This window comes from Schistocerca piceifrons, chromosome 2, assembly GCF_021461385.2.
Source record: "Schistocerca piceifrons isolate TAMUIC-IGC-003096 chromosome 2, iqSchPice1.1, whole genome shotgun sequence".
Taxonomy (NCBI): domain Eukaryota; kingdom Metazoa; phylum Arthropoda; class Insecta; order Orthoptera; family Acrididae; genus Schistocerca; species Schistocerca piceifrons.
In genome coordinates this window covers 417,767,542-417,792,900 of record NC_060139.1, presented here as the reverse complement: position 1 = coordinate 417,792,900, position 25,359 = coordinate 417,767,542, and positions in this window count along the sequence as shown.

Genomic DNA, 25,359 nt, shown 5'->3' with positions numbered 1-25,359 from the left:
GTGAGGACGGGGCGTGAGTTCTTATTGGGTGCACAGATGGTAGAGCATTTTCCCGCGAAAGACAAAGGTCCCGAGTTCAAGTCTCGGTCCGGCACACAGTTTTAATATGCCAGGAAGTTTCATAAAAGCGCACGCTCCGCTGCAGAGTGAAAATCTCATTCTCGAATAAACACTTAGACTGTCTTGGTCACGGACGTACCTCCCATACGAGCACCAACAATTTGGCCACCTTCGGAGTCATCTAGCTACGACATAATACGCTCATAACTGCACGGAATACTATTCTGACCACGACTGGCGCTATGCATTGAGGACGTTGCACCGGGGCCGTTCGTGGTCTAATAGAAGATAGCAACTGCTTGCTTGGCTGTCACCTGCATTTACGTCCAAGCACACATTTCTTATTTTTGTCCTACACCTACAGGCGAAGTAATGCATGGTCGACTTCATGTCATCATCAAAATACACTCCTAGAAATGGAAAAAAGAACACATTGACACCGGTGTGTCAGACCCACCATACTTGCTCCGGACACTGCGAGAGGGCTGTACAAGCAATGATCACACGCACGGCACAGCGGACACACCAGGAACCGCGGTGTTGGCCGTCGAATGGCGCTAGCTGCGCAGCATTTGTGCACCGCCTCCGTCAGTGTCAGCCAGTTTGCCGTGGCATACGGAGCTCCATCGCAGTCTTTAACACGTTAGGGCCTATGGAAGGACCTACTTCGATTTCAGTCAAACTGGAAGTAAGTGGTACGTTCACGTGAAGCATCCGATCTGAGGGTTGCTCAACTGAACGCCATGAGAAGCACACACGTCAGTCTGGAACTTCCACAGGTCCTGAATGAGCTAAACTGCGATATCCTGTGCATACAGGAGCCATATACGAAACAAGGCCATATCACCAATATCCCCACCCACGCGATATCAATATCGGGTAAGGCAGACTGCAAGGCGTCAGTCATAATCCTCAACACAGACATTCACCCAGTTAAAATAACGGAATTATGCACAGAACACGTTGCTACAGTGGAGATTACGTACAGGGGCGATACATGGGTCGTTGCATCGATTTATGCTCAATACAGCCATTGCATTAATCCCTATGCAAATGCTATCAGAAAAATTGCACAATACGCCGGCAATAAAAAATTATTAATCTGTGCAGATATTAATGCAAAATCCACTCTATGGCACTCCAACAGAACAGATGACAGAGGACGAATAATCAATGACGTAATACATGAAAATGGACTGAACGTCATCAACGAGGAAGGACACCATCCTACATTCACAGGGCATGACGGCTCCTCATCCAACATAGACATCACCCTTGCAAATAACGCCGCGACTACCTACATACTAGACTGGACGGTACATGACCACATTACCACGAGTGACCATAATGTTATCACACTAACTCTACAGAAGACAGCAAACAACAACACTGCAACACAACCCAGAAGACTGCTCTTTCATAGGACAGACTGGGACACAGTAAGACACAAGATACAGGAACAATCACTGCAGAACATCAGAGGCAGTGTTGACTACAGAGCACACAAGTTAACAGAAATCATTACACACATACAAAACACCTGCATCCCCACATCACGCAAAACAAAACAGCAGACCAGCCCTTGGACAGCACACCTAACACAACTCAAGCAGGACACCAGACGTAGACGCAGACTCTACCAAAGGGCAATCTCAGACAGAGAAAGACAAGTAAGACTACATGAATACCGGCTTGCCAAGGACAGATACAAACAAGAACTAAATAAGACTAGAAAAGACCAATGGAATGACTACGTAGCAAGACAAACACAACTTAACATATGGGGGGAACCTTACAAGATCGTGACCGAAAAAATCAAGAGCCCACTGGTTCTGGGAACGCTACGACAGGATGACGGGGTGATGACTAAAGGATGGAGAGGCACAGCGGAGTACCTGCTAGGCAAACTCCTTCCTGACGACATCGCCACCACAGACACACCTGAACAAGCAGCATTGAGACGAGAACTTACCACAGCCTACACCACACCAACCGTCACCTGTCCGTTTGCGCAGGAAGAGGTGGCGATAGCGATCTCAGAACTTAAAAATAAGAAAGCGCCTGGACCAGATGGTATCCACTCTGAGGTACTAAAACAGATAGCACCGCAGATCACCCCATACCTCACAACACTGCTGAACGACGCATTAAGGCTAGGCCGTGTGCCTGCAGTGTGGAAAGCCTCTAGGGCGGTCATCATCAAAAAAGCACCAGACAAAGACCCCTCAGAACCCAAATCATACAGACCCATATGCCTCATCAATACACTCGCTAAAACACAAGAAAAACACCTTTGCAAAAGATTACAAACACATCGCACACTTCGGGGACTGACACCACACCAATATGGCTTTCGGGAAGGAAAGTCTATTGACGATGCAATCAACAAAGCACTTCAAATTGTACACAACACACCTACAAAGTACACACTAGCCATTATGATTGACATCTCGGGTGCATTTGACAATCTATGGTGGCCGGCCCTCTTCAAGAGGCTCAGACACCTGCAGGTACCGGAATCCCTGTACAACAGTCTTGTAGACTACTGCAGGGACAGAACAGTCGCTTGGCACATGGACGACAAGAAAGTAATCAAACGCATTACCAAAGGTTGTCCACAAGGATCGATCTGCGGCCCCATCTTCTGGGACATAATGTTAGAACCGCTCCTAGAATTACTTGAGGAGCACAATGCGACAGATGGAGTTGTCGCTTACGCTGACGACCTGCTTGTGGCAGTGTCAGCAAACAACCGTGCCCAGCTAGAAGACAGAGCCAATGATACACTCAAAACAATTACACAATGGTGCACAGACAACAAGCTCAAGGTAGCAGAAAATAAAACAACTTACACACTACTAAAGGGCATCCTGCATAGGAACCCAGCAGTCAAAATCGGGGACACAAACATTAAAAGATCAAAAGTAACACGCTACCTTGGAGTCTACATAGACGAACGGTTGAACTTCCACGAACACATACGAATATCCACGGGCAAAGCAGAAAAAATACTGCACAAACTGGCAAGGCTAAACTCGAAACAATACAGACTACCACTGTCAGTCATACGAACATATCATTGCGCTCTCTTCGAGTCGGTACTATGTTTTGCTGCCAGCACGTGGGCCCATAGACTCAGCCTATCCACTAACAGAACCGCCGTACGGCGGGGGCAAAGAAGCATTCTGCTTCGACTAACAGGAGCCTTCAACACAACCTCAGTCGACGCACTTTGCGTCGTGATGGGAATCTTCCCAATAGACGTAACCATAAGATACCGTGCGGCAAGGTACTGGCTAAAGATGGGGAAATTAGACCAGGTTCGGCAGATCACTGGTGTACCATATGCTACATCACGTCAACTCAAAGCATGGCGTGTGGATACCTGGCAGAGCGAGTGGGCTAACAGCGATAAGGGCCGACGAGTCTATAGCTTTTTCCCTGACATCAAAGAACGATTAAGACTGAAGCATATCGATCCTAGCCGCGGTATGGTACATTTTCTGACAGGCCACGGCCCTTATCCCACGCACCTGAGCCGCATGAGTCTGCAGCAGACTACCAGATGCACATGTGGGGAAGAAGGCTCCCCAGAACACACTGTCCTGTTCTGCGGGCAACGCACAAACATTAGACACACACTACACATTACCCGGCAGAATACCCAAGATGAAATATACACCATTCTACGAGACCCAGACCTATGCGACAAACTTAATACACTAACTGACGAAATATCCAGGTCTCTGTATACCGAATATCTAAACAATAGACCATTCAGAAGGCAAGGCCGGGGACGCAGACCACAGAGTGCCCATGAGATGGATAGCAGTACAAACACCTCGGGCGAAGACACAGATGTTGAGATGAGCCATGTCGACGACCCATTGTGGCAACCTGCGTATGAGTAGTCTAGGTACCTGAACAACACTAAAGAACACACACATGCACACAAAATCACAAATGAGTAATAGTCAAAAGCCAGGCACTTACCCCAAGGACCTACGCATCCTGGCGAGAAGCAACACCCAGCCTGGATGGAAGGATCTTAACTGTGGTTCCCCTTAGCTGGGCCCAACCCGACGGATACTTAACGTAGATCGGGGAAAACCACCGTCCAGGCTGAGTTGCCGCGTAACCAGGAGGCGGGAACTGGTCTTACATGCACATGTACACACATACACACACACGCACATAGCACATATATACAAGAACACACACAAGAGGATATGCAGTCAAAGGTGACATGACACCTGTAAACAAGGGTTAACTCCAAGATAGGCACCTACCATACGAACCTACGCCTCCCGACGAGAGGCAACACTGGGCCTGGATGGAGGGATCTTAATTGTGGTTCCCCTTAGCTGGGCCCAACCCGACAGATACACAATGTAGATCGGGGAAAACCACCGTCCAGGCTGAGTTGCCATATAGCCGGGAGGTGCCAATCATTCATCAAGCGAGAACTTGTCTGACAAGCACACACACACACCCACAACCACACATAATGACACAAACACAGACCTAAACAAATTCAATAAAATCACTCCATCACATCTAGACTAGTTAATATTTAATTTTGCACTATGTAAGTAGTAATAAGCTAATGAAGTATACAAGTACATATGTGAACTGTGAGTGGCGGCCAGCGTCTTGAAGGTCATTCCAAGACCCTGACCGCAACCCACACATAGGTGGTGGTAATTTCTCTACCCTTTTCTTTCCTATCTTTCTGTTTACTCCTTCTTAAATTCAAAATGAAATTGTTTTCCATTTCCGTATTATTTATATTATTTGTAATGTATCTAAAAGCTGCACAACGGACAAAAACGAACAAATAACGTAAAAGCCCGCCTCCACGTGGCAAGACTTGGGCAACAGTGTGAGTGGGATCGGGAACAGGGGAGGTAACTCACATAACCACTCCTGGGCCCGAGCCCAGTCACAGTGGCTAAGCGGCTTAATACGACCCACCATAAGCAATTAGAAGGTGGGTCAATAAATAAAGAGCAGCAAGTGAAAAAAAAAAAAAAAAGTCTTTAACACTGGTAGCATGCCGCGACAGCGTGGACGTGAACCGTATGTGCAGTTGACGGACTTTGAGCGAGGGCGTATAGTGGGCATGCGGGAGGCCGGGTGGACGTACCGCCGAATTGCTCAACACGTGGGGCGTGAGGTCTCCACAGTACATCGATGTTGTCGCCAGTGGTCGGCGGAAGATGCACGTGCCCGTCGACCTGGGACCGGACCGCAGCGACGCACGGATGCACGCCAAGACCGTAGGATCCTACGCAGTGCCGTAGGGGACCGCACCGCCACTTCCCAGCAAATTAGGGACACTGTTGCTCCAGGGGTATCGGCGAGGACCATTCGCAACCGTCTCCATGAAGCTGGGCTACGGTCCCGCACACCGTTAGGCCGTCTTCCGCTCACGCCCCAACATCGTGCAGCCTGCCTCCAGTGGTGTCGCGACAGGCGTGAATGGAGGGACGAATGGAGACGTGTCGTCTTCAGCGATGAGAGTCGCTTCTGCCTTGGTGCCAATGATGGTCGTATGCGTGTTTGGTGCCGTGCAGGTGAGCGCCACAATCAGGACTGCATACGACCGAGGCACACAGGTCCAACACCCGGCATCATGGTGTGTGGAGCGATCTCCTACACTGGCCGTACACCACTGGTGATCGTCGAGGGGACACTGAATAGTGCACGGTACATCCAAACCGTCATCGAACCCATCGTTCTACCATTCCTAGACCGGCAAGGGAACTTGCTGTTCCAACAGGACAATGCACGTCCTCATGTATCCCGTGCCATCCAACGTGCTCTAGAAGGTGTAAGTCAACTACCCTGACCAGCAAGATCTCCGGATCTGTCCCCCATTGAGCATGTTTGGGACTGGATGAAGCGTCGTCTCACGCGGTCTGCACGTCCAGCACAAACGCTGGTCCAACTGAGGCGCCAGGTGGAAATGGCATGGCAAGCCGTTCCACAGGACTACATCCAGCATCTCTACGATCGTCTCCATGGGAGAACAGCAGCCTGCATTGCTGCAAAAGGTGGATATACACTGTACTAGTGCCGACATTGTGCATGCTCTGTTGCCTGTGTCTATGTGCCTGTGGTTCTGTCAATGTGATCATGTGATGTATCTGACCCCAGGAATGTGTCAATAAAGTTTCCCCTTCCTGGGACAATGAATTCACGGTGTTCTTATTTCAATTTCCAGGAGTGTATGTCTATTAACACAAGCACACGCACACGCACGCACACACACACACACACACATACACACACACACACACACACACACACACACACACACACATACACACACAAACGCATTGTTGATCGTTAAAGTATGCTGTTTCTGAAACGATAGCAACAAACGAGATTTTACTTATTGAGTGTTTTCTAGGAAGAATAGATGAATACATTTACAGGTAATTTGGGGTGCGAAATTCAATTCACTTAATCCGGTTGGGAATCGAACCGAACTTACCTGACAGGTACGGGTACGTCATTACACGCTGTTCTGTGCCAGAGATCGTTAATCATAGTGGATGGTTGGTGATGGTGTGCCATTCTCTCGCACGACATGCTGGGATGTTTTCAGGGGGTGGAAGATCTGAAAAATTTGCTGGCCGGGCAACTTTCGAAGGCTCACTGTACTAATACAGGTCAAGAAGCTCGTTCATCTTGCAGCCTTGCGTTATCTTGTCGAAAGACGAAGTGCCACAGACTTCGAAAACAGTCCACAGCAGTCTGGCAACGCTCATTCTCTGCGGAACCTCCGCTCAGTGATACATTCAGTTGTGACGACAAGTGCAGAAACGGGCGGGCCATGTCTGAAATTCTAATGTGGTACCGTTCCTGTATTAATGTGAACGTCAAGTACACGTATTAATATGAACGTCAAGTACACCACTCTTGCTACGCCGCTGTTTGATTCCATGTCAAACGAAGTCACAACAGTGTACGGCGTACTGACACTTCGTAACGCTCCAGGCGTCGTCGAAATGTCCGTGTGGATGTCTGTCTCGCTGAAAATAAGTCCATTTGCCTACTTCAGGTACCGTATGGTAGAGTCTGTGCAGAATACCGTGGCGGGTATTTGATGCGCTCAAGGCAGTGCATGCGCGGTTGGGGGGAGGGGGGTAGAGGGGGGGGGGTAGTTGGGGATGGAGGTGCGGGCAGGTGCTGGAGGGGAAGAGCCGTTCCAAACTGAAGCCTACTTTACACAGTCTCACCTCACTAACGTGTTGTGCAGACGTAATTACTAGAGTATTCCAAACACTGGTTTATTAAGCGAGGAACTGAAGAAAAGTAAGGTCTGCATCTTATGAAAACGCAGAACCTCGGTATAAAATAAACGTGTAACGTATTCAAAAAATGATTTTTTTTGACGAATACTTCCTGTAAAATCGTTTGAGAAAGATTGTAGGGCGTGCGCCTCGATTGTGTCACCGCTGACAGGCCGAAAGATGGCATGCAGTGTGTGCGTCCCCTTCCTAACAAACGAAAGAACTCGCCCAGCGCTTTGGACGAAAACTGCTCACTGCACGTCGGCCACCGTATCCTGCACGGATTTCTGCATGGCTGTCCTGTCATGCACGGGTGAGCGCTAGCCGCGTGGGATCTTTCACACCTGGGATGGCGTTGAGTGTGGTTCTCATGAAACCATCGATTCCGTATTTCATGACAATCGCGAGACCCCGACAAACGCGAGCAGCAGTATCGTAGGATGATAAACCGGACTCCCGATAGCCTGCTGTCCTGCAGCTTTCCAGTTCCTATTGAATGCCGGTAGACAGTTTTCCTTCCTTTACGATGCATAGCATGGTATTCTCAGAAACCCAAAAATCAAACGCAGTTTCTGAATAAAAATTCGCTGCTTTAATTTTAATTGTGTACATAATGTAGACGGCCTTACGGCTGCCTACTATACGCGGCTGTGTTGAAATGCTAACTGTTGGACATTCAAGCACCTTGTGTACTTAATGGTGGTTTGACGACGTTTGTTGCCCGCCTGCCTCCCACAGCATGTTGCAGTTTTGACAAGCAATGTAGTAGTCATCACTGACACGTACAATTTTGATTTAGGCATCCTTGCCTATTCCAATTTCAAGCAGAATGCAGCTGATCTTCCCATCTGTTCTTAGGATGTATATTTGTATGTTAATTTATGTATTCCTTCATTTGACATCCTTTCAATATGTTCACCCCATTTCTTTCTGTACTCCCCTATTTTCTTAAGTATGCTTTTTGACGCCCAGTTAATTCCCTATGTCACTATATTTTATCCTACCTACGAGTTCGTAACCAGCTAGAGGTCTTAGGAATCTCATCTCCGCTGCCTCAGTGCTTCTCTTTTAACTATGGCTGTTAGCGTCAAACTCTCTGACTCATACATTGGAACTGCCACTGCCACAACATTACAAAATTTCCGTATTGTCTCTTTTCTAACTTTTTTGAGGAGAGTGCGATTCATAGTATCTACCAACTGGAATTTTTGCTGTTTGTATTTTTGATCATCGTGTGACATATGAGAGCTGACATCCCCGTTATTTACATGTATTTATTTGTTCTAGAGGTTTATCATTTATTATTACATTAGCTCTTGAATGCACCTTACCATTGAATTCGATTATTTTAGTTTTACCGTTAGATATTGTCATATATAACCATTTGTTACCTCGTGGAAGGACCAAATTGCTCTCTGTAATTTTTCTGAACCCGCTAAGATTATTTGATCATCTGCAGACAGGAGTGTATTTTTAACTTCATAATTAAGTTTGTACTGGTGCACTACTTTATTCTGCCATGTCTTTATAACTTCGTCTATTTGCATTTTAAATCAAATTGTTGATAAAGGATACTCTTGTCTCACTCCTTGAGAGATGTTTCTTGCAAACGGACTTCCTTTTTATACTTTTGCTATGTATATGCGTCCTTTGTATTACACTTGTTAGATGCTGGGGTATATCGTTGTTTTTTAAAATTTCCCATAATTTAACTTTGTTAACTTAATCTTAAACTTTCTCATTGTCAATGAAGACTATGCACGTGAAATGATTTTATTGTCTGTGTTTTTCATTAATTTGACGGACTGAAAAAACACTTTCTAAGCAAGATCTTCCCATCCGAAACCCATTCTGTTCTTCTGTAAGAAACGTTTTCGAAAATACCTTTAGCCTATTTGTTATTAGGTCCCAGCGTTCAAGAAGCTAACACCTCGATAACTGTCACACTTTCTTCCATCCCATTTTTGAAATAATGGGATAACAACTGATGTTTGCCAATCTTCTTGTTTGTTGTGTTTCTAACAATTGTCTACAAAATTCGATAGTGTTATGAGTAATAATTCCGAAGCATATTTAATAATTCCGCATTGAGGTTGTCTTCTCCTGCGGATTTTCTGTTTTTGGACTTTTTAACACAATCTTTAGTTCTTCCACTGATATACGATCGACATGCTCGTCACTAACCGCTGTTTTCACGTTTTCTTCATCACCTGTCCATAGATTTGGGAAATAATCCAGCCACTTATTTCCTCAAATTGGATTAATTTCAACCACACCTCTTTCATCACTATTAAGTTGTTTCAGAATTTCATAGGCATTATTTTGTTTCCCATGGACACCATGTTCCATTTCACTCAGAAAATTTTCCCAACTTTACTTTTATTGTCTCTTTTCTGACCACTGCTGTGTGCCGCTTATGCTCGATGTAGTCTTCTTGTTTCTTTGATTGTAGATATTGCAGGTGGGCCTATTTCTTGCATTTTCTTGTGTCTGCTAGTTCTTGGTTCCAGACTGGAAGTCCCCCTTTGTTTTTATATTTCTTCCTTTTCCCTAAAGCTTTACTAGTAGCTAGATGTATTACTCTTACTATTTCTTTCCGCTATTCATTAATGTTCTGTTTTTCTTCGACATGTTTTAGTATCTCTTCTAAACGTTTTCCGCGCAACCACCTCATAGTTGGATCGTATAGTAAATGTGTTCTGTAAACTTCTTCTCGTTTTTGATTTTGATTGCGCTTTATTGTTATACAGTGGCTTTCTTGGTTTTGATATCACCAAAAAATGGTCGGCAATAACATAAAATTATGTGAAGGCTTTGGTGTCTTCTGTTAATGGGATGGCTTTTTCAATTGCATTAGAGGTCTAGTTCCCTTAGCGTCCTATGCAAATTTATGAATAACTTTATGGAGGAAAAACTATTTGCTATACTTAAGTGCTTCAAGAGAGAAAAATCTCTTAAATAATCTCTATTATGCATTTTAGTGCGATCTCCATGAGGTCCCGTATTGCTTTAATGGTAGATTCACCTATCCCTGCGCTGAAACCTACAGCAACCATTAAATATTCTGCGTTAGATATTCCATAAATCGTCGTCTGCTGGCATTCGTAGGTATCATGCGTTTCTTCTCTCTTCTCTTCCACTGACGCAAGTCCACCAAGTATATTCACCAGCTTCCCCAGTATCTTTAACTGTGCATGTATCAGTCTTTCACTTATGGACGTATATGATGGCAGCAACTTTTGATCAAAACTGCAACTCCAGCTTTTGTTCATCCAGTTCTGCTTGCTCCACTGTACTTCAGGGCCTTTTAGTTACTTCTTTGTTTCTGATACTATAACCATGTCAAATTTTGCACTGTTTAGTTCCCTTGGTAGTTTTTCTTTTTTAATATTTTATTCCTCTACCTTCCATGTGCCTAATTTCAACATTTTGCCACTCCTTTTATTCTTAGCCTTTTTTGCTCGCTTTAGTCGTCAGCGAGAGATCAATACTTTTTCTACTTGATGCTCCCTCCAACATAGCTCTCTGGATCACAGCAGAGTGCACAAACCTCCTCGCCACGGTAAGGCAACCGTCCTCGAGGAAGGCCGTGTAGTTCAAAAATGGCTCTGAGCACTTTGAGACTCAACTTCTGAGGTCATGAGTCCCCTAGAACTTAGAACTACTTAAACCTAACTAACCTAAGGATATCACACACATCCATGCCCGAGGCAGGATTCGAACCTGCGACCGTAGCGATCTCGCTGTTCCAGACTGTAGCGCCTAGAACCGCACGGCCACTCCGGCAGGCGGCAGTGTAGTAGTACGGCGCATAATATATGCATTTACGTAGCCATCTATTATTATTGCACAAGGCAATGTAACATATTAGAGCGGATGCCGGAGAAAGCCCAGCGGTAGTCCTGATATGTAAGCAAATCATTACACACAGAGCCTGTGCACAAACTCCGTCATCTAAGAGTTTAAACGCACACTGATGGATCTCACAGGACCGATACGACGCCGAATTGTGGACAGTCTGCGCTGCCTCTGTTATGGGAACTAGGTGGCTTGGTCTGCTGTGGTCCCACAGCCGATGGCCCTCTGCCTCTTGTAGAACTAACTTCTGGAGGTTTGCGACTTGCATGGGTTCCTCTTCCGAGCATTGTCGGTATCCATAAATATATGTGGCCGAGCGGTTCTAGGCGCTTCAGTATGGAACCACGCTACCGCTACGGTCGCAGGTTCGAATCCTGCCTCGGGCATGGATGTGTGTGATGTCCTTAGGTTAGTTAGGTTTAAGTAGTTCTAAGTTCTAGGGGACTGACGACCTCAGATGTTAAGTCCCATAGTGCTCAGAGCCATTTGAACCATAAATATATTATAGGGAAGCTTGTAGCATCTGAAACCTGAGATTCTGGGGGATAATTGAATGTAGCTTAGGGTAAAAACCCTCGACTACCTCCGCAGTTCGACGACTCGTCGTTTTCAATGGACAAATGAAAGAAGAGATGGTTGTGCACTGCAAGTTAAACAGTCGGTGGGTGGAGCTACGCCAACCAGGAACCAAATGACAGCGTATGCAGAAAGACGATGCACTTTGTATACAAGAAGCGCCAGGACGCGACCAAAGATCTACGTAAGACGTTTTCGATAGTGAAATATTAATTAAGGTAGCGGTTGAAGTTTACTAAACTACTAGTGAACTTACAAAGGTATACCGAGACTTCTGCTTGAACTCTGGATCCCTGCGGTCTCGTTAGTCAAACAGTAGAGGTACTGAATTAGCGCTAATTGCTCGCCCGTTGTTAATTTTCATTTCGCTGTTGAGCGCGTCTGATGCTGGTTCTGTTTGCCTTCGTGATAACGCTAATAGTGTGCTGTGTGTGCGTTGTATTTCTCCATACGCAGTCATTTTCTGCTCCTGATGGGCGTAGCCCTGCCCACTGAGGGCTTCAATTGCACGAAGAGGGATCTCTCCTTTATTTTATATGTTTAAAATGAAAGGATGTGCATCTGTCGAAATACCGGCGGTTTCGAGAACGTTATCCCACTACATTTCCGTAAGTTAATTGAACAAGCTTGTACTAATATATTAACGAAGGAGAACGTACATTTGCAGTGAATGTGTACAGCTATTTTCGGCATGACTTGTTTTCTGCTCCAAAGTGTGAAATAGTTCGAGTATGGACAATTTCGCTCATGTATTGAAACTTCCTGGCAGTTTAAAACTGTGTGCCGGACCGAGACGCTAACTCGGGACCTTTGCCTTTCGTGGGCAAGTGCTCTACCAACTGAGCTACCCAAGCACGACTCACGCCCCGTCCTCACAGCTTTACTTCCGCCAGTATCTGGTCTCCTACCTTCCAAACTTTACAGAAGCTCTCCTGCCAACCATGCAGGACCAGCAGTCGTGAAAGAAAGGATAATGCGGAGATATGGCTTAGCCACAGCCTAGGGGATGTTTCCAGACTGAGATTTTCGCTCTGCAGCGGAGAGTACGCTGATATGAAACTTCGTTGCAGATTAAAATTGTGTGCCGGACTCAGTTGGTAGAGCACTTGCTCGGCAAAGGTAAAGGCCCCGAGTTCGAGTCTCGGTCCGGCAAACAGTTCTAATGGGCCAGGAAGTTTCATATGAGTGCACACTCCGCTGCAGAGTGAAAATCTCATTGTCGCTCATGTATTACCAAAAGTTCAAAGTTAAGTCGATACAATTTAAATCATAACTTAGGTGACGATAACAATAGTTAATAACAACGACAAATAAAACAGATTACACTACGATATTTTATTTTAAGTAGAAGGCAGTAGATCGGTCAGTTATAGAATTAACAGTATCGGTATCCTGAGATTGTGATGGCCAGGGGAGATGCGACAATTTGTCCTGGTGCTCAGTAAACCTGTCCTGGACGACGCGAATGAACCAGGGCCCTCTCGACTTGGAAAACAGCGTAACCATTGGGTAACAAACCTTATATGTGGAACGGATCTGATCAGCCAAGATGTCACACAATCCTTGGCAGTAATGCGTCCTTGCGGATTACCCATGGGCCCACGGAATGTCACTATATGGCTGCACAAATAATGACAGTACCCCTGCTATGTTTCACTCTTCGGAAGTAAACTCGGTCATTAGGGGGAAAGAGAGTGGAACGAGGTTCATTTGACCAAATGACTTTCTTCCATCTCTCCATAGCCCATATTTTGTGGCATCGGCACCACCTGTTCCCGTTACGGGTATCTGCACCACTGATGAACGATTTTGTATTTCCAGCTCGCTCTGTAATTCCCTGCTTACAGCGCTCCCTTTGACGCCTCGGTGCTGACAGGGTTCGTGAGTGCGCCACTCGGTTCTGCAGTGATCTGTAGGTGGTATAAATCTCTTCGATACGGCGCCTCTTGAAACACTGAACACTTCGTTACATTGGTTACGAAAGCATCCACCGTACGAGCGCCAACAATTTGGCCACGTTCGAACTCACTTATCTCCTATACAGGGAGTTACAAAAAGGTACAAACTTTCAGGAAACATTCCTCATACACAAAGAAAGAAAATATGTTATGTGGACATGTGTCCGGAAACGCTTACTTTCCATGTTAGAGCTCATTTTATTACTTTTCTTCAAATCACATTAATCATGGAATGGAAACACACAGCAACAGAACGTACCAGCGTCACGTCAAACACTTTCTTACAGGAAATGTTCAAAATGTCCTCCGTTAGCGAGGATACATGCAGCCACCCTCCGTCGCATGGAATCCCTGATGCGTTGATGCAGCCCTGGAGAATGGCGTACTGTATCACAGCCGTCCACAATACGAGTGCGAAAAGTCTCTACCTTTGGTACCAGGGTTCCGTAGACAAGAGCTTTCAAATGCCCCCATAAATGAAAGTCAAGAGGGTTGAGGTCAGGAGAGCGTGGAGACCATGGAATTGGTCCGCCTCTACCAATCCATCGGCCACCGAATCTGTTGTTGAGAAGCGTACGAACACTTCGACTATAATTTGCAGGAGCTCCATCGTGCATGAACCACATGTTGTGTCGTAATTGTAAAGGCACATGTTCTACAGCACAGGTAGAGTATTCCGTATGAAATCATGATAACGTGCTCCATTGAGCGTAGGTGGAAGAACATGGGGCCTAATCAAGACATCACCAACAATGCCTGCCCAAACGTTCACAGAAAATCTGTGTTGATGACGTGATTGCACAATTGCGTGCGGATTCTCGTCAGCCCACACATGTTGATAGCGAAAATTTACAATTTGATCACGTTGGAATGAAGCCTCGTCCGTAAAGAGAATATTTGCACTGAAATGAGGATTGACACATTGTGGGTGAACCATTTGCAGAAGTGTACCCGTGGAGGCCAATCAGCTGCTGATAGTGCCTGCACACGCTGTACATGGTACGGAAACAATTGGTTCTCTCATAGCACTCTCCATACAGTGACGTGGTCAAAGTTAACTTGTACAGCAGCAACTTCTCTGACGCTGACATTAGGGTCGCGAGTCATAGGCTGGAACGTTCCGTGCTCCCTAAGACGCCGGTCAATTGCTTCGAACGTCTTCCTGTCGGGACACCTTCGTTCTGGAAATCTGTCTTGATACAAACATACCGCGCCACGGCTATTGCCCCGTGTTAATCCATACATCAAATGGGCATCTGCCAACTCTGCATTTGTAAACATTGCACTGACTGCAAAACCACGTTCGTGATGAACACTAACCTGTTGATGCTACGTACTGATGTGCTTGATGCTGGTACTGTAGACCAATGAGTCGCATGTCAACACAAGCACCGAAGTCAACATTACCTTCCTTCAATTGGGCCAACTGGCGGTTAATCGAGGAAGTACAGTACATAGACGAAACTAAAATGAGCTCTAACATGGAAATTAAGAGTTTCCGGACACATGTTCACATAACATCTTTTCCTTGTTTGTGTGTGAGGAATGTTTCCTGTACCTTTTTGTAACACCCTGTGTACTGCACTCACGAGTACGTGGAACACGGTTCTGACCACGATTGACATTTGAAAAGTAATGAAGAGATTCTACAGGTGCCTTTGTTTGTCAGGTATAACAGCGCAACCCGCAGGGTATCCTAGCACCTGCATTCATCTTCAGGCATGCATTTCTCGAGGTGTTTCCGTATTTTTGTCCACCCGCTGTACGTGTTGTATTCAAATGTAACCCTGCTGCTCCATCCTTGCTGATACACGCTGTAGTTACCCTTTCTAGGTTGTATTAAGTCAGTGAAGTAATGTAGCCAGTATTATGAAGTTGACAGATTTTACTAGCGAGGAGCATAGTCTTCTTACGTTCGCAGTACAAGAATGCATGGGTTTAGTGAATACAGTCATGTTCGGCACTTAAGTGTGAGTACATGTGGATGATGGTCTTCAGATACAGCCTCTCTAATAGTACCTTTACAAGATGGCCATCATTCAAGCTGAAATAAGATCCGGAGAGAAGTGCGAAAGATAAATCGTTTGATTATTACAAAAATACGAGGGTGAGTCAAATGAAATCCTTAAATTTTTTTTTTAAATATTATTTTTGGTGCAGAAGAGGTTCAAAGCTGTATCACTTTTCAAAATAATCTCCCCCACGCTCAATGCAAGTCCCCCAGCACTTACAAAGTGCATAAATTCCTTTAGAAAAAATTGTTTTGGTAGTTCGCGCAACCACTCATGCACCGCGTGGCGTACCTCTTCAGAACGGAACTTCTTTCCTCCCATTGCGTCTTTGAGTGGTCCAAACATATGAAAATTAGTTGAGGCAAGGTCTGGTGAGTATGGTGGATGAGGAAGACACTCAAGATGCAGGTCTGTGATTGTTGCAACTCCTGTACGGAGACTATGGGATCTTGCATTGTCATGTTGCGAAAGGACACCTGCTGACAGCAATCCACGTCGCTTTGATTTGATTGCAGGCCGCAGATGAATTTTTAGGAGATCTGTGTATGATGCACTGGCGACAGTGGTCCCTCTAGGCATCTAATGCTCCAAAATGACGCCTTTTACGTCCCAAAAGAGACTCAGCATAGCCTTCCCTGCTGATGGTTCTGTTCGAAACTTCTTTGGTTTTGATGATGAGGAATGGCGCCATTCCTTGCTCGCTCTCATCGGTTCTGGTTGGTGGAAGTGAACCCAGGTTTCGTCCCCAGTAACGATTCTTGCAAGGATGCCATCACCTTATCGTTCAAAGCGCCGAAGAAGTTCTTCACAAGCATCAACACATCGTCCTCTCATTTCAGGAGTCAGCTGCCGTGGCATCCATCTTGCAGATACTTTGTGAAACTGGAGCACATCTTGCACAATGTGGTGTGCTGACCCATGACTAATCGGTAAACATACTGCAATGTCATTGAGTGTCACTTGGCGGTTTTCCTTCACTATGGCTTCAACTGCTGCAATGTTCTGTGGACTCACAACTCATTGTGCTTGACCTGGACGAGGAGCATCTTCCACTGAAGTCACACCATTTGCAAACTTCCTACTTCATTCGTAGACTTCCTGCTGTGACAAACACGCATCACCGTACTGAACCTTCATTCGTCGAAAAATTTCAATAGGTTTCACACCTTCAGTACGCAAAAACCGAATAACAGAACGCTGTTCTTCCCTGGTGCAAGTCGCAAGTGGGGCGGCCATCTTTATACTGATACTGCGACGGTACGTGTGCATCTACACTATGCTGCCACCTACAGACCATTCTGCGCGCTGTTTGTAGCACGCTTACCAACTTACAGGATAACGTCGCGAAAGTTCGATTTGTTATTACAAATTTAAGGTTTTCATTTCAATCACTCTAGTAGTTATTCGAAACAGCAAAATTGAAAATAATAATACTGTTGGTCTTATCGCTTGAACAATGGAATATGTAACTGACGGTTCATTTATTATCATATTTTTACCCTTTAAGTAACGTAGTTCAGAAATGACCTTGAAACTCGGAAATTGAAGTACAATAAATTCAACTACACCGAGGAATTTTCGGTCATTCCTCAACGACCAATAGGTTATTAGGCTGCGTGGAAGCTAAGCAACATCGAGAAAAGCAAATGCGAAGCCAAGCCCCAGAAGCAGTTATTCATCTCGAAGTAGCTGCACCATCAAGAACTTGAACTAACATCATCCTGAACAACGGTACAGTCAGAAACGTACTTTTCATCGGATAAATGTCACTGCCTGATCGGCAAGTACACTGGTTTTTATATACGTATATCTAAATTCTACAGCCATTTTGAATAACACTTCTGAGCTCTCGGCGACTTCATTATCAGTTATAAAAGTTGGCTCTAGTACTGATGCTAGTATTTTACCTAGCGATGGTTAATATGTCTGTAGATACGTCTGTACTTTGCGTAGGGTGCGCGCAAAGGCTTTAGGAACCGCTCCTATTTCAGCTCGTATTTATAGGTGACCTGATATACATAATTAAGTATAACAGGTCTTTTGAGGTCCCATTCCACATTTCTGGATTTGTTCTGGTATTTAATAAATTGTAGTTAACCCGAAGGATTACATAATCTAGCGTACTATTTCCTGGCGTCAGCAGTACCTCGATATCTTGTCCTGCAGATAATCAAAGGGGACTCCTTTATAGCTGCTTTCATGCTACGACGGGGCGACGTGCGCCACCTAGTTCCTAGGGTCTTCGAGAAAGATTTAATTTTCCCATGACACGCATACTCAAACTGATACCGTTAGAACAGCTTTGCCTCACCAAGACTATTCTAACGAAAGGAGTTTGAGTACCCGTTGCATGGGAAAATTACATCTTTCTCGAATGCCGTAGAAGGCTAGGAGGCGCACGTAGACCTTCCCTGTATGCCTGACTGTCACCTCGCCCTGAGCTCCACACAACTCTCACGACGGAAAACTAATAAAGAAATTAATCTACGTAACAACACGCTCCATAACTGAATCACTTTGTACGGCATGCGTTATTCTTTCTGTAATAATTTAGATGAATCCTTTACGAGATTTGTTATTAACATGAAACAAATTGGTCACGATGATTAACGTTATTCTGGATGTTGTATCACTCAGTGTATAAAATACTTTGCAATGCATAAACTATATAACCAACTTTTCGGCCATTTTAAAACTCAGGGGATGACTGGTATTACTGGAGGAAGGGTGCCCCTATTTATTGAAAACTATCTGTGTCAATACGACATATTTCTGGATTTTTTTGGCCCTGGAATATAACAGACTAGTCAACACCAATGGGAGAGGGTAGGAAGGAGGCTATTCGTTGACTATCTGGCTTTTTAGTTGTTGGCACCAGTCTCACGAACCAGCGCTTGGCTTCTGATTTCTTGCTGGTGTGCTTGGAAATGCACCGTCAGTCCGTCTGTAGCTGTTTGTACGGGCTGTCGCGTCCGTGTCCGGGAAGGCTTCTGCCCGTCGGACTGAGGTAGCTGGCAGCCAGGACGCCGGGAGTTTGTAGCCGCCCTCCCTATCAATGTTGCCTGGCTGCTTGATAATTTGAAGAGCTTTTCGAATTTAGAATTGGCGCATCCACAATTTTTTACTAGTAGACGGGCTTCCTGAAACAGGATAGGTTGTTCATGATTACGGTCATGTCCCTCTATCGCCGACTGATTCTGCTATTCTGATAGCACGTAGCATTCATGTTCTACCACACATGTGATGATTGGCTTCCCTGTCTCCCCTATGTAGACGGCTCTGCACTCACGTTGTAGCTCATATTTTCCTGCATTATTTACGTTGTTCACTGCGTCCTTTATGAAACCTACCGTATCATGCATCCTGTGGCTGCTGCGGAAATTCGGTTGAAACATCATCGGCGGATGACGTTGCCTAGGCGTTCACTGACGCACTTCACACACACAGTAAGTGCACTGCGTTAAGCTTCACTTCTTTGTCTTCTTGTTTTATTCCGGTTGGTCTTGGATGCCTTACTTATAATGGTGTTGCAGTACTCGTCGACGCGAAAAATGTGGTATAGCACATAATAAGCTTCAGTTTTTCTCCTTAGTTTTCTGTGTTTCTGTTTTTAAGAGTAACACTGCAGTAAGTTTTCATGTTGGTCTTCAAAACTGAATAAAAGTCTGCTAATTGTGAAACCGACTTTCACTTGAAAACCCTGCCTATTACCATTTGTCCCGTTGTTAGGCGACCCGTGTTATCAAATTTCACCAGATGTACCGAAGCTGATGTTTCCAAACAATACTTACAGCTTCAACACGTCGCACCCGGACTATCAACATGCTTTTCACCCATTCTAGTGACGTATAACTAACTACTGTATTAGAGCTTAGGTGTTAATATATAAAGCGTGTATCTACTACCGGACATTACGTACAGCTCAAACAATCAAGATAGTACAGTACGCGCCGTGTAATTCAAGTCTTACCTGTGGCTCTATCACATTAGAGAATGCCTGCTGATACGTGTATGGTCGGCCGAAGTGGCCGAGCGGTTCTAGGCGCTACAGTCTGGAACTGCGAGACCGCTACGGTCGCAGGTTCGAATCCTGCCTCGGGCATGGATGTGTGTGATGTCCTTAGTTTAGTTAGGTTAAACTAGTTCTACGTTCTAGGGGACCTCAGCAGTTAAGTCCCATAGTGCTCAGAGCCATTTTATACGTGTATGGCATGTATTTACGTTATATCTATTGGTTTAAAATGGCTCGCGGCCGAAAAATGTCGCAAAGTAAATACCTACCGTAAAGGCGATATTGCGCAGTCGAAAGGGAACAATGGCTTCACATTAATCTCACAGCCAGTGGTAGCTGCGGAGCACTGAACCAACAAAATGCATAAATAATTTTTCATTCTGTTAGCACACGCCTAACTGTAGCAGAGAGCGACGCTTTTCGCACGTTTTCAGCCGGATTCATTAGAAACAATCACCCTCATCTCTTTATCTCAATTACATTGGGCGCCGTTGCGATTAATATCTGCATTATTCATTAGGCTCTTACAAATCGATTCCATGAATGTGAATTAGACTTCGAATTACTGCCGTCCAATGCTGAAAAGAGTGGGCAGCATTGATTCCAACAGGTGGCGGCTTACACGTTCCGAGCCGTTCTCGCGGAGGGTGGGTTCGCAGAATGTGGCACATCGCCTGCTAGCCGTTCACTGCTCACTGATAGTCAGTCGCCTAGTGATTGAGAAGCATTCGTTAAAACCAGGTGTGACAGTGTGCAAGGACAAAACTTCCAAAAGCGTGAGCGTGTAGCGTGTTTTGGTCAAAAATTATACAATCGCAGGAGGCGTCCAATGATAAACACTACACATGTTTTCGTCGAGAAACCGAAACTCCGTGCTAGAAGATTAAGACGTCAAGCTAGGAAACTTTAAGAAATACTTGTACCCAGTTGTTAAGCAAAGTCAGTAGATGAGCCCATGTTTTTCTAAACACGATGTGAAACGTCCCCCTTGAAAAATTGTAAATGACTGTGCTTCAACTGACACACAATATTTTTAGCGCAACGCAATCTGACTTTCAATAATCCCTACAAAAGAATGGCCCTGACTAACAATAACCTATATCTTTCATGAATCACTTAACTCACAAAAATCTTCGTTACTCGAACTACTGCATTACAGCGAGCGCCACTACTGCCAGCTAAGTAAAAGATTCTAACTACTGAAGGCACTAACTACTGATAGGCATAGTCAGCAAATGAAAGATTTTGATAAAGATCAAACAATGTATTTACCTTAATAATGTTCAAAAGACATATATATATATATATATATATATATATATATATATATATATATATATATCAGTTCATAACATCCAGTCTTACAAATTTACTGTCTCTGACCATTGCGGGCGGCTCACCTCCAACTGCGCAACGCTACGCGCTGTTCACATCCAACTGCTCAACACTACAATGGCGAATATTCCAACAATGCCAACCATCCACAGACTGCACACAGCACAGCCAGTGATTTTCATACAGGGCGTTAGGTGACGTTACCAACATAAAAACCTAAACAGCCTACTTACAGATGTTACTCATCGACGAAATCATAGTAAGACATTTCACGTTCAACAGCGTTCTAAATATGTAAGCCTAATCATAAAAATTTCGAAAACACCGGTTCACATTTTACATAATAAGAAAACCAAAAAAGCCTTTTCACAACCGTAAAACGGTTAAATAGGATTACATTCACAGTGAACTTGAAATACTGTATGTTTACCCTCTACTACCACGATAGTGACATGGCATGATTTCCATGAGGCAGTTTCAAGGCTCTGCTGACACATGGATTCCGATTAAGGCTTAGCTCGATTGCTTACGGGACAGGCAGTCAGCCAAACCCGAATAGAATCCGGGTGGTGAATTAACGGCCGTTGATTTGGTACACTGTCTATCCTGGGTATGGTTTTTAGGTGGTTTCACCTGCCTGCTTAGGCAACTGCCCCCCAAACTCTGCCTCAAAAAACCAATTACAATACGATAATAAACACAACAAAATGTACACTTTCACAGGCAACTGTCCCACACGACTTTCCTTAAGTATTCTGAACGCTGTGGTGATAGAAAGGGCATGAGACCACAAAATCAAAATAAATTTGATAAATCCTTAAAAAAGCCGGACGAGATTGAGGGGTTACACCCACAACGAAGAGAGAGTTCCACAACTCTAATGAAAGCAGATTTGAATCATATGGAAGAATATTTTCTTGTATCACTTGGAACAAAAAGAAAATTATTTATTTACCGACGCTCAATTAACTTACTGTGCAGCATGATGGCTAGTAAGACATGAAAATGAAATTGATTGAATCCACGTACTGGTTGACCAATCATTCGTCTCAGGCTCATGATAGCCGGAATGTAGTTTCTATGTTGTTTTCCACAGTTGTCTACGCAAATTTTGGGCTGACGCTCACCTCCGTCTCATACACAAAAAACTGAAAAAATAATACCGTCTCAACACACCTCGAACTGTACACAAAAACACGAAGCTCACGACTTGCCGCCCATAGGATTACAGACGTTATTGCGACGAGAAAGTCATAGAGCCACGAAATTAAAATGAAGGAAAAAAGACCAGATTGTCGCGCTTGGTCGGTGTTAGTGGACTCTGCCACAGGCAATACAAACGTTGGTGTCACACAAGATACGTCACAACATCAAACGAAAGAGTCGTCTGATTTACTGCTTGGCAGACTACTGTAATACATGTCCATAGGTCTTACATATTTACTGGGAGATACAGCTGTTTGGTCGGGTACCTTGTGATCATTTGTAATTTTTGTTCATGTATGTTAGTTATAATCCTGAACTTCTTCCCAGTGACCCACGTAATAAGGACATCTTCGAGTGGTGTTCAATAAATAATGCAACACTTTTTTTGTAGGCGAATTTCGATTGGAGAAAAGTGGAATTTGTTGTGGGACATAGTGCAATCTTCCCGCTTCAGCCCCTACAGTTTCATGAAGTTCCGATTTATGGCGGCGCGTACGCAGCCTTCAAAATGGCGCCTGTGACGGAGCTGTCGTTGGGTTTCTTTTGGCGAAAAACCAGAGCATCGCAGCTATTAACAGATGCTTACAGAATGTCTACGGAATTCTGGCAAAGACTCGTTAGGCGAGGCCTCTGTCATCATCGCAACAAGGTTGCACAAACTTGTCCGATCTCCCACGTGCCGGCCGGCGGCAGAAAGCTGTGACTCCTGCAGTGTTGGAACGTGCGGACACTCTCATTCGAGGAGATCAACGGATGGCGGTCAAACACCTCGCTGCTTACCTGGACGTTTGTTTTGATAGTGTTGACGCATCCATCCACCAGTTGGTGTCTGCCTACTGGGTTCCTCGCCGCTTAACAGGAGATCATAAAGAAGAGCGAAGGACGCTCTCTGTGAACTACTAGCGTGTAATGAGGCTGATCGTGAAAATTTTTGGTCAGGCACCGTCACAGGCGATGAGACATTGGTTCAACACTTCGAACCCGAAACAAAGTGATAACACGTGAAGTGTCGCCACACCACCTCTCCTTCGAAGAAAAAGATCAAAGTGGCACCCTTAGCTGGTAAAGTCAGGCGACGATCTTCTGGGACCCTGAAGGGGTTGTTTCGCTTGATGTCCTCCCTCATGGTGCAACAAACAACTCTCAAGTGTACTGTGCTCCCATCAGGGAATTGAAGAAATTACTTCTGCATGGCCATGGTCACAAAAATGCCAACGAACTTCTCCTTGTGCGAGACAGCGCAGGGTCTCACAACGCAAGGCGCACCCGAGAGGAGCTCACAAAACTTCATTGGGCTATTCTTCCTCATTCAAAGTACATCTTGCACCTGTCGACCTCCATCTGTCTGGTCCAATAAAGGATCCACTCTGCGGGATGCAGTGCGTGGATGATGGCGAAGTTATTGATGCAGCAAGGCGCTGGCTCCGACGTCGACCAGTAAAGTGCTACCAAGTGGGCGTACAGGCTCTCATAGTAAGGTGACGTACAGCCGTCGCATTAAAAGGAGACAATACTGAAAAATAGTGCTTTGTAGCCAATGAGTGGGAAATAATATGTTGTATTGAAATCCTGAGTAAAACCAATCTGCTTTTAGAAAAAAATGTGCTCCATTACTTACTGTATGCTCCTCGCACATCTACCCATACCGTGCCAACCACTTTGAAGTGCATAGCAGATGATACATCCCATTGTGTAACATTACATTTTCAATTCACATATGGAGTGGAGGAAGACTATTTGCTCAAATACTTCTGTGTATGTTGTAATTAACTAATCTTATCTTAGTGACCCTTACGGGAGCGATACATGGTGAGTTGCGGTATATTATTAGATTCTTCATTCACATTCTTGAAACTTCGCAAGTAGGCTGCCGCTGAGAAATTGACGACAACCTTCAGACTCTGTCACTTTCCATTTTTCGCCGTTTCCGTGACGCTCTACCAGGAGTCAGACGTGATCGTATGGGCTTCCCTTCTTTGTATATGTTGAACATTCCCTGTTAATTGTATTTGCTGTGCATTCCACACTTGAGATCTCTTTACTGACATGGAGCGCACAAGTGCCTTTTAAGCAATCTCTGTCGCAGCCAGGCTGAATTTTCCCAGTAGCCTGCCAATTAAAGGAAGTCTCCAACCGAGCGACCGCTACGGTCGCAGGTTCGAATCGTGTCTCGGGCATGGATGTGTGTGATGTCGTTAGGTTACGTTTATGTAGTTCTAAGTTCTAGGGGACTGATGACCTCAGAAGTTAAGTCCCATAGTGCTCAGAGCCAGTTGAACTATTGTTTGAAGTCTCCAGTTTACCTACGACTTAGTTTATGAGTTCATTTTTTCATATCTCCTCATATCGCTACATCGAGACATTTGCATGACTTCATTGGTTTCAGTCGTGACGCGCTAATATTTTAGTCATATGACTCTACTTTCAGGTGTTTTGTGAAGTACACTATTTTACATTTTTCTCCATTTAAAGCAAATAGCCAAATTAGCACCACTTTGAAGCGTTATCAAGCTCTGACTGGACATCTGTCCAGCTTTCTTTCAGTTAGCGCTTCATGCTGGATAAATGCATAAATGCGGGGAAAAAAAGGTATGAGATCATTTGGAATTTTTGAAAGTCTTACCCACTCAGTTCCCTTTTGTCAATATCAACACTTCACATGCACTACAATACATTATACACACATGCATCACAGTCACACACACGACATAGTTACGTTTAAAACGTCTGACACCAAACAGCCCAAAGTGTGCCACTTAGAATGCCTTGCAGTGGGCTATGAAGCACATGAGTAAAATTTGTTTGGAAAGCTCTGAAGTGACACACAAAGCCGAAACGCGTCTCTAGTACTCACTTGCTTACTCACGGACCAGCAACATGTCAAGTCGAAAAATGTCGTCCATCTTCGTTAAAACGTGTGCCATGAGCATGAATCAAATGCATCTTAAGAAGTCGACGTAACAGCCGCCATCCAAAGAAAGTACCACGTGGAAGGTAATACCACATATCTGACGCCATGAAACTAACCCCGGGCCTTATAA